Genomic DNA, 11,141 nt, shown 5'->3' with positions numbered 1-11,141 from the left:
AGTGCTGCAGTCAATATGCCAGCAAATTTGGAAAACTCAGCAGGTGCCACAGGACTGGGAAAGGGCAGTTTTCATTCCAATCACAAAGAAAGGCAATGCCAGAGAATGCTCAAACTACCGCACAATTGCACGCATCTCACATGCTAGTAAAGTAATGCTCAAAATTCTCCAAGCCAGGCTTCAACAGTACGTGAACCGTGTACTTCCAGATGTTCAAGCTGGTTTTAGAAAAGGCAGAGGAGCCAGAGATCTAATTGCCAACATCCGTTGGATCATCGAAAAAGCAAGAGAGTTCCAGAAAAATATCTGCTTCTGCTTTATTGACTATTCTAAAGCCTTTGACTGTGTGGATTGCAACAAACTGTGGAAAATTCTTAAAGAGATGGGAATACCAGACCACCTGATCTGCCTTCTGAGAAATCTGTATGCAAGTCAAGAAGCAACAGTTAGAACTGGACATGGAACAACAAACTGGTTCAAAATTGCGAAAGGAGTACATCAAGGCTACATATTGTCACCCTGCTTATTTAACTTATATGCAGTGTACATCATGAGAAATGCCGGGCTGGATGAAGCACAAACTGGAGTCAAGACTGCTGGGTGAAATATCGATATGCAGATAACACCACCCTTATGGCAGAAAGTGAAAAAGAACTAAAGAGCCTCTTGATGAAAGTGAAAGAGGAGAGTGAAAAAGTTGGCTTAAAACTCAACATTCAGAAAACTAAGATCATGGCATCTGGTCCCATCACTTCATGGCAAATAGATGGGGAAACAATGGAAATTGTGACAGACTTTATTTTATTGGGCTCCAAAATCACTGCAGATGGTGACTGTCGCCATGAAATTAAAAGATACTTGCTCCCAGGAAAAAAAGCTATGATCAACCTAGATAGCATATTAAAAAGCAGAGACATTACTTTGCCAACAAAGGTCTGTCTCGTCAAAGCTATGGTTTTTCCAGTAGTCATGTATGGATGTGAGAATTGGACTATAAAGAAAGCTAAGTGCCAGAGAATTGGTGTCTTTGAACTGTGGTATTGGAGAAGACTCTTGAGAGTCCCTGGGACTGCAAGGAGATACAACAAGTCCATCCTAAAGGAAATCAGTCCTGAGTGTTCATTGGAAGGACTGATGTAGGAGGTGAAACTCCAATACTTTGGTACCTGATGTGAAGAACCGACTCTTTGGAAAAGACCCTGACGCTGGGAAAGATTGAAGGCAGGAGAAGGGGACGACAGAGGATGAGATGGTTGGATGGCATCACCAACTCGATGGACATGAGTTTGAGCAAGCTCTGGGAGTTGGTGATGAACGGGGAAGCCTGGGGTGCTGCAGTCCATGGGGTCAAAGGGTGGGACACGACTGAGTGACTGAACTGAACTGATCCTCCTGTAGGTAGTCCTCAGAGTCTCACTTTCTGTTTTTACACTCGATGGTCCATTCATGAAGTCCATACTGTGTAGCTGTGGTTAATTCCAATTTCACTCTTGTATAATATTTCATTTTTATCAAACTGCTCCAGTGTTTTTTTATCCATTCTCTTATTGAAGGGCTTTTTGTGTTCTTTCTGGTTAATGACTATGGATTCACTTCTGTTATGAATATTCATCTCCATGTCTCCTGGAACACTTGTGCAAGACTTGTTCCTGGATATTTCCCCAAGAGTGGAATTGCTGTTTTTAAGGTGTGTAAATTGGAGAAGGAAATGGCAACCCACTCCAGTGTTCTTGCCTGGAGAATCCCAGGGACGGCGGAGCCTGATGGGCTGCCGTCTATGGGGTCACACAGAATCGGACACGACTGAAGCGACTTAGCAGCAGCAGTAGCAAGGTGTGTAAATGTTCAATTTTATAAGAAAGAAATGATAAATTGTTTTCTAAAATGATTGTATGGGTATATATACCCATCAGCAACGTATTGAAGACCTACTGTTCTTTTCCAATACTTGGCGTTTTAATTCATGCCGTAGACTGGGTATCTCATTATGATCTTGATTTGTATTTACTTGAATGATGTTGAAAATCTCTTCGAGAGCTTTTTGGCCGTGCTTCTTCTTCTTTGAAATGCATGGTCAAGTCTTTCACCCATTCTTCCGTTGGCTTATTATCCTTTCTTGGCTTATAGATGGTCTTCAAATCATCTCAACATATATCTTTGAATGGTTATTTGGGTTTACACATATCTTCTTCAAATTTGTAGCTTATAACTTTGTTTTAATTTTAATATAGTTCTATTTATTAATGTTTTCTTTTATAACTAACCTTTTTGCATGTTGTTTGAGATTCTTTATTACTCAAACAAGGTCAGAAAGAAATTTTCATATATTTTCTTCTAAAACTTTTTAAGTTTTGCCTTTGATAATTAAATCCTTATATCTGAAATTGATTTTTGTGTATAGTGTAAGGCAATGATTTAACTTCATTTTTCCCATAAGGATGACATTTTTTCCAGCTCCATTTATTGAATAGTGCTTCGTTAGATCTGCCATGCCAACCCTGTCATTTATCAAATTTTTTTATATTCATGAGTTCATTTTGCTGAATTTCTATCACTGCCAATACCATCTTGTCTTCATCGCCACAGCTTTTTAACAATTCTGGTAGAACAAGTCTCCTCTCTATTCTTCTTTAGAAATTTCCATCTGTTCTTAGCCCTTTGCTCCTCTGAGCAAAAAGATATATAGATCTTTTAACTGGCTTGTTGAGTTTCATGGAAAAACCCTGTTGTAAGCTTTATTAACATTGCCTTGATGGTTACAGATCATTTGGGGAGAATTGTATCCTTATCATCTTCCTATCCGTGAACACAAGATAACCCCACTTGCCTATTAATAATAAAATCTTGAAGATTATCCCAGATTTGGGATCTACTGTATATTTTTAAAGCCCATGTGTGAATGTTGAATGATATATTTCATCAATCTCCTAATTTGGACACTCCAATTATTTTCATTCTCTAGCTCTAGAAATAATATTTTGGTGAATAAACTTGTAGTGAATATCTTCATGTACATAAAGAACAAGTGTTCAGTTTTTAGTCGCTATTACTAACTATATTTAGCCTGTTTTGCACCCAGCATGATGGCTCTAGATGTTCTTGGTCCCTGTTTATCTCCATCTTCCTCCCCCTGTGTCTTCCCAGGAGACAAACAGAGGCTCTGTGATTCCCCAAGTATTGGAGTCAGGGTCCCCTAGACAGTCTACAATTGCTTCCCCTGAAATTAGGGGTGAGTTGGGGAGATCTGGAGTTAAAGTGATTTTGTTAGATAAGAAAAATTGCTTCATTTCTAAGGGTGTCAAATGCTTCCTACTCATTTCATCACTGCCCCGCTCTGGCCCAGCCCTGAGAGGTGAGCATCATTACCTCGCTCTTGTTCCTACTTTATGCTGAGACACCAAGGCCCTAGTTCACCCAGCATTTTAGAGACCTCGACTGGATTTCAAACGGGGATTGTCCCAGCCGGCCTCAGGAAATGTTTATTGACAGTAAAGCTGGGTCTGAGTATATCAACAAACACTTATTAACCAGTATTTCTCCTTTTTCAAAGTACTAATCTTTTCCATCAAGGGCTCTTTGTTTTGCTAATGAAAAAAGTCAACTCTCATTTGCATCACTGACGACTTCTCTTCTTTCACAGTGGGGCACGGGAGGACAGGAGCTTGTATTAGAGAGTTAGAGATCACAGGACCCCCATCTCTAGTTCATCTGATCTAGGTACCTAACATAGAGTCTGACACCTGGTTCCATAAATGTTATTATCATTCAAGATATTTACAGAATAATTACCCTAATGGCTGCTATTTCCTGGGCATTGACTGCTTTCCCAGAGCTGCCGGAGGCCTTTTTCTTTTGCAGCAATTTTTAGTCCTCCAGTCTTTTGAGGTCCAAGGCCTTGTCCCTTTTTTGGTAGGAGTGATTAAAGCTCTGTTTCAGAGGGGTAACTAACCTAAAATCACAAAGCAAACAGCTAGCAAAGCAGAAATTCAAGCTCATATTTTGTCTGATCCTAAAGTCTGTGCATCTTGAATTTTTCACTGAGTTTGGATAGGCCCTTTTCATCTTTGGGTTGCAGTATAAAATGGGGACACTCATACCAGTCTTCTCTGCCTTGCAAGCAAGCTTTGTGGGCATTATATTCTTAGTATTAAATAACCAACTGCAGCAAGTTGGTGCTAGAGGCAACCTAACATTAGTAACGATCCTAACCATTTTTAGAACACCAGTAATTCTCACAACCGCTCCATTGAGATATGCTTTATTATGGCTTTCATTTTGTAGATGCGGGAACTAAGGTTCAGAAAGGTAAAGTCAAGGTCAGTCAACTCAAGGTTCCTGCCTTCTCTGGATTTGATGGGTCTTAAAGAAAAGATGGGAGAAGCAGGAGGAGGGGGTGGAAGACAAGCGAGGATGCTCTGCTAGAGCCAGGGCAGGGCCTCCCACCAACTGTGGGAGGAGTAGGGAGGAGCCAGGAGCTTGGGGAAGGCATTTGTCAGTCTTACCCACCACTGCCCACACACAACCCCACAACGAAATGCCTGGCATGTGGAAAGTGCTCCACAAACAACCCTCCCAGGCTCTTCTTCACTCCGGAGCCGGCAGCCGCCACACAGGGTCCCTGGCTGAGGGCTCCAGCTTCCCCAGCCTGTTCCCACCTCAAGGACTGGGCACCCTTGCTCCTTCTGCCTAAAGCATTCCTCTCCCAGTTTTTTGTATTTTTAATCTTTGTTGTGGTAATTACATTTTATGTTTTTATAAAAGTTATACATATAAATATTTGTGGGTTTTTTTAAGTAGAGAAAGTAGAACATGATCCTTAAAGGTGAAACTGTCTCCACTCCCTAGACGTTCCTATTGAGAAATTCTCAAATATCTTTCTAGAAATACTATATGCATGGCCTCCCTGGTGGCTCAGTGGTTAAAAAAAAAAAAAAAAAATCTGCCTGCCAATGCAAGACCCGGGTCGATCCCTGGTCTGGGAAGATCCCACATGCTGCGGAGTAACTAAGCCTGAGCGCCACAGCTGATGAGCCTGTGCTCTAGAGCCTGGGAGCCACAATTATTGAGCCCACGTGCTGCAACTACTGAAGCCCGAGTGCCCTAGAGCCTGAGCTCTGAAAAAGAGAAGCCACTGCAGTAAAGACGCCCTTGCACTGCAACTAGAGAGTAGCCCTCGCTAGCCACAATTGGAGAAAAGCCCGCACAGCAATAAAGACCCAGGGCAGCCAAAAAAATAAGTAAATAAAGTTATTTTTTAGAAAAGAAGAGCCCCTCAGAACTTTATAGGCCATCCTACTCTTTATCCATAACAGTTAACACCAACTGACATAAATTTCATAAATTTATTTCTTTCCTCTCTCTGCCCCCTCTAGAATGTTAATCATCCAGAGAAAAATACCTTTGTCCTTTCTGTTCACTGCCATTTTGCTGTAACACGGTAGGTAATCAATAAATATTTACTGATGGATAAAACAGACGAGTAGCTTTCACTGAGGCACAAAACACAGATGAGAACAAGTCTAAAGGGCAGGGGAAGGCGGAATGGGCAGAGCATCTGAAGAGACAATCCTCAGAAAAGGAGAACACAAGTGATTCGTAAATGACTGGCAAGATGTTCAGCTTCACTCATAACAAAAGAAATGCAAATTAAAATTTCAATGAGTCACCATCTTCCACCTATCAGATTATCAAAGATCAAAAAACTTGTTACTTCTTCGTGTTAGCAAGGGTGTGGAATAACAGGTCCTCTCATACACTGTTGTTGAGATGAAAGTTCGTCAAAAGTATGTTGGGGGAGATTTAGCAGCATCTAAATACACTTTTCATACTGTTCATGGGGTTCTCAAGGCAAGAATACTGAAGTGGTTTGCCCTTCCCTTCTCCAGTGGACCACATTCTGTCAGACCTCTCCACCATGACTCGTCCGTCTTGGGTGGCCCCAAGGGCATGGCTTAGTTTCATTGAGTTAGACAAGGCTGTGGTCCTAGTGTGATTAGATTGACTAGTTTTCTGTGAGTATGGTTTCAGTGTGTCTGCCCTCTGATGCCCTCTTGCAATACTTACCGTCTTACTTGGGTTTCTCTTACCTTGGACGTGGGGTATCTCTTCACGGCTGCTCCAGCAAAGCACAGCCGCTGCTCCTTACCTTGGACAAGGGGTATCTCCTCACCGCTGCCCCTTCTGACCTTGAACGTGGAATAGCTCCTCTAGGCCCTCTTGTGCCCGCGCAGCCACCGCTCGTTGGAGGTGGGGTTGCTCCTCCCGGCCACCGAATATTGTCACCCTGCTTATTTAACTTATATGCAGAGTACAGCATGAGAAATGCTGGGCTGGAAGAAACACAAGCTGGAATCAAGATTGCCGGGAGAAATATCAATAACCTCAGATATGCAGATGACACCACCTTTATGGCAGAAAGTGAAGAGCAACTAAAAGCCTCTTGATGAAGGTGAAAGAGGAGAGTGAAAAAGTTGGCTTAAAACTTAACATTCAGAAAACGAAGATCATGGCATCTGGTCCCATCACTTCATGGGAAATAGATGGGGAAACAGTGGAAACAGTGTCAGACTTCATTTTTTTGGGCTCCAAAATCACTGCAGATGGTGACTGCAGCCATGAAATTAAAAGACACTTACTCCTTGGAAGAAAAGTTATGACCAACCTAGATAGCATATTGAAAAGCAGAGATATTACTTTTCCAACAAAGGTCCCATCTAGTCAAGGCTATGGTTTTTCCAGTGGTTATGCATGGATGTGAGAGTTGGACTGTGAAGAAAGCTGAGCGCCGAAGAATTGATGCTTTTGAACTGTGGTGTTGAAGAAGACTTTTGAGAGTCCCTTGGACTGCAAGGAGATCCAACCAGTCCATTCTGAAGGAGATCAGCCCTGGGATTTCTTTGAAAGGAATGATGCTAAAGCTTAAACTCCAGTACTTTGGCCACCTCATGTGAAGAGTTGACTCATTGGAAAAGACTCTGATTCTGGGAGGGATTTGGGGCAGAAGAAGGGAATGCCAGAGGATGAGATGGCTGGATGGCATCACTGACTCGATGGACATGAGTCTGAGTGAACTCCAGGAGTTGGTGATGGACAGGGAGGCCTGGCGTGCTGCGATTCATGGGGTTGCAAAGAGTCAGACACGACTGAGTGACTGAACTGAACTGAACTGAAATACTGTTTGATGTAGCAATTCCTTGTCTAGAAATTGATCCTGCAGATTTATTTGGTCAAGGATACAAAGATGTGAACATTCACTGCAGCACTCCTTGTCCTAGTAAAAGATGAGAAAGAGCATAAATATCCATTGATGGAGACTGGTTAAGTATATGAATATATGAGACTGGTTAAGTAAACCTATATATGGTGTAGCTTTACAGTGGAATACTATATAGAGGCTAAAATGGAGATGGATCTCTATGTGCTGAAATGGAATAACCCATATGAGATTACTACATGAAAACAGTAGTATGCTCAATAGTGTGTACTGTATGTAAATATTTGTTTTAAAGAAGGGGGAAAAAAGGAATTGTTATGCAGAAACAAACAAGAAATCAACATGATGTCTCCGGGAAGGGAAAATGGAGCCTTTTCCAAGGGAAGGGGAGGAGTGATCAGGGGAAGGAAAAAGACTTTGTATTCTACCTTTTTAATTAAGCTACTAACTTTTAATGTTAATTACCTTAGGCATTGTTTTCAACTTTTAGAAGTGGATAGTATTTACACATACTTGAGACAAAAATCCAAAGATACTGAAAGATAAGAAGTAAGTCTCTGCTAAACTGCCACCCCCTCTCCCTACTCCCCGCCACAAAACAAAAAACAGTGATGAAAGCTCAAGAGCCAAAAGAGAACTGGAGAGTAATAATTACAGCAGTACTGGAGTTTAACCTAAAATATTAAATAAATATCCATGAATCCATCATAATATAATATACATAAATGAATGAATAAACAAATTCTTCCCCTACAGAAGGATTCCAAATAATTTCTGTAGATATTTTGCCCTCAAAGAAGCTGAACATAATTGTTCAACTCCTGTAGTATGGGCTGTGCAAGTAACTTCCTTCTTAAGAGTAGAATATGGAAAGAAGGAGGAAAAGTGTAATTTCAAAGTGAAATCTGACAAGCACTACCTCATTCGGTTGATTAAAAAACCCATCAACAATGATAAATAATCTTGGGACTTCCCTGTGGGTCCAGTAGTTAGGACTCTGCAGGAGGCACAAGTTGGATCCCTGCTTGGGAAACTTACATCCCACATGTGTGGCCAATAAATAAATAAATGCAACCTGAAAAAAACTGTAAATCTAAAAAAAAAAAAAGTGATATCATCCTGAAGGCAGGTACCCTTGATATGATAAGATGAAAATGGCACTTTGCCTCCTCCCCAAACCCATAACTTTTACTCTAATGTATAAATCTCAGTTAAGGGATATTTTATAAAATCCCTGACCAGTACTTCTCAAAGTTGTCAAGATCATCAAAAACAAGGACACCTAGAAAACTCACATTCAAAAGGAGCCTAAGGAGACCTGATGACTCTGGGCTAGACGAAGGACATTAGGTAAAAACTAAAGAAATTTGAATCAAGTATGGACTTAATAATGTATCGATACTGATTCATGAACCATAACAAATGTAAGATGTTAATAGAGGAGAGTGAATAGGGAGGGGCATATAGGACCCCTCTACACAATCCTTGCAATTTTTCTGTTAAAATAAAACTGTTCTAAATAATAAAGTTTCTTTTTTAACCTCCCCAAATAAGTATGTCTCCTTCCTTTTCCCGACTCTGTAAGTCATATAACTTCTCTCAACTTCAATTTACTCATCTTGAAATAGGGAAATTATTTTGAATCTTTCCAACTATTATACAATCAAGAACAACAATCTCGGAGACTTCCCTGGTGGTCCAATGGCTAAGACTCCTCACTCTCAAATGCATGGGGCCCAGGTTCAATTCCTGGTCAGGGAACTAGATCTCACGCATTGCAACTAAGGCCCAGAACAGCAAGATAAATAAATACTTAACAAAAAAGAACAACAACACTCTAATTTAGTGGTGTTCACTGTGTACTAAATTCTATGCCGGGCACCCTTTACATGAATTCTCCCCGTGTAACCATCACAATGAAACTGTGGCCTGAGACTGTCATTTTTCTTATTTGTTTTTCATGGACAGAGGCTGCAACTAGACCAAAGTCACAGAGCTTTGGTTGGTGGGAGCCAGATTCAAACGCTAATGTGCCTGATGTAAAAGGCTCTGAACTTGTGTTCGTCACTGGCTCAGACCCCTCCTTCACTCTTTTATGCCTGTTAACAGATGCTGCCCAGCCCAAAGCCTATTTTGAAAGACGTACCTCTCCAGAAAAACTGCTTATAAGTAAGCATTCTCCTTCATCGATCTCTAAAAGTCTCTTTATTACAGTTTCTTCATTTTTATTGGAGTAGAGTTTGTTAACACTGTTGTGTTAGTTTTTGCTGTACAGCAAAGTGAATCAGTTATATACATATAACCACTTTTTTTTAGATTCTTTTCCCAGTTTCCTGTGCTATACGGTAGGTCTTTATTAGTTATCTGTTTTATATATAGTAGTATGTATGTGTATCCATCCCAATTTCCCAATTTATCCCTCCCCCGCCTTACCCTCAGTAACCGTAATTTTGTTTTCTTCATCTGTAACTCTATTTCTGTTTTGCGGATAAGTTCATCTGTACCCTTATTTAGTCTCCTCATGTAAACGATATATGATATTTGTCTTTCTCTGCCTGACTTACTTCACTCAGTATAATAGTCTCTAGGTCCATCTGTGTTGCTGCAAATGGCATTATTTCCCTCTTTTTATGGCAGAGTAATATTCTATTGTCTTAGGTACCACGTCTTCTTTATCCATTCTTCTGCTGATGGACATTTAGGTTGCTTCTGGGTCCTGGCTATTGTAAATAGCTCTCCAGTGAACACGGAGATGCATGGATCTTTCTGAATTGTAGTTTTCTCCAGATATATGCCCAGAAGTGGGATTGCTGGATCATATGGTGGCTCTATTTTTAGTATTTTAAGGAACTTCCATATTGCTCTCCATAGTGGCTGTACCAATTTACATTTCCACCAACAATGTGTAGCAGGATTCCCTTTTCTCCACATTGTCTCCAGGATTTATTGTGTGTGTGTGTGTGTGTGTATATACAGAAAGGAAAAGTTTCTTTATTCAGGAGGCCAGCAACCCAGGAAGAATGTGAACTCATGTCCAGAAGCCAACTCCAAAGATTTTGTTCAACCAAAATCTTTGGAAAATTTTAAAAGGGAACATCATTTGGGGAGGAGGTCAGAGTTTGTATTCTTTTCCTCTGTGTGAAGATTTTCTTCTGATTGGTTGGTGGTGAAGTAACAGGGTGGTGTTTCAGGGATCTTGTGCTCAGCCTGAAATTACCATCCTCCACCTGGTTGGGGGCCTCAGTTCCTACTGTTGTCTGGACTTACGGAGGATCAGGTTCTTTGTGCGTTGAAGCAGAAAAAATTCAGTGAAAGACAAAGTGATAGACAAGAAATGCATTTATTTAGAGAGAAACATTCTACAGACAGAATGTGGGCTGTTTCAAAAGAGAGAGCGGCTGTTTGTAGATTTTTTAATGATGGCCATTCTGATTGGTGTGAGGTGATAGCTCATTGTAGTTTTGGTCTGCATTCCTCTAATAATTAGTGATGTTGAACATCTTTTCATGTGCTTTCTAGCCATCTGTTTGTCTTCTTTGGAGAAATGTCTCTTTAGGTCATTTGCCCTGTTTTTTTTTTTTTTTTTTTTTGATTGGGTTGTTTGTTCTTTTTTCTTTTTTTTTTAATTGTATTTTATTTTTAAACTTTACAATATTGTATTAGTTTTGCCAAATATCGAAATGAATCCGCCACAGGTATACCTGTGTTCCCCATCCTCAACCCTCCTCCCTCCTCCCTCCCCATACCCTCCCTCTGGGTCGTCCCAGTGCACCAGCCCCAAGCATCCAGTATCGTGCATCGAACCTGGACTGGCAACTCGTTTCATACATGATATTATACATGTTTCAATGCCATTCTCCCAAATCTCCCCACCCTCTCCCTCTCCCACAGAGTCCATAAGACTGATCTATACATCAGTGTCTCTTTT

This window comes from Bos javanicus, chromosome 25 (assembly GCF_032452875.1).
Source record: "Bos javanicus breed banteng chromosome 25, ARS-OSU_banteng_1.0, whole genome shotgun sequence".
Lineage (NCBI taxonomy): Eukaryota > Metazoa > Chordata > Mammalia > Artiodactyla > Bovidae > Bos > Bos javanicus.
The sequence above is the reverse complement of the archived record's forward strand: the minus strand, read 5'-3'. Positions refer to the sequence as shown.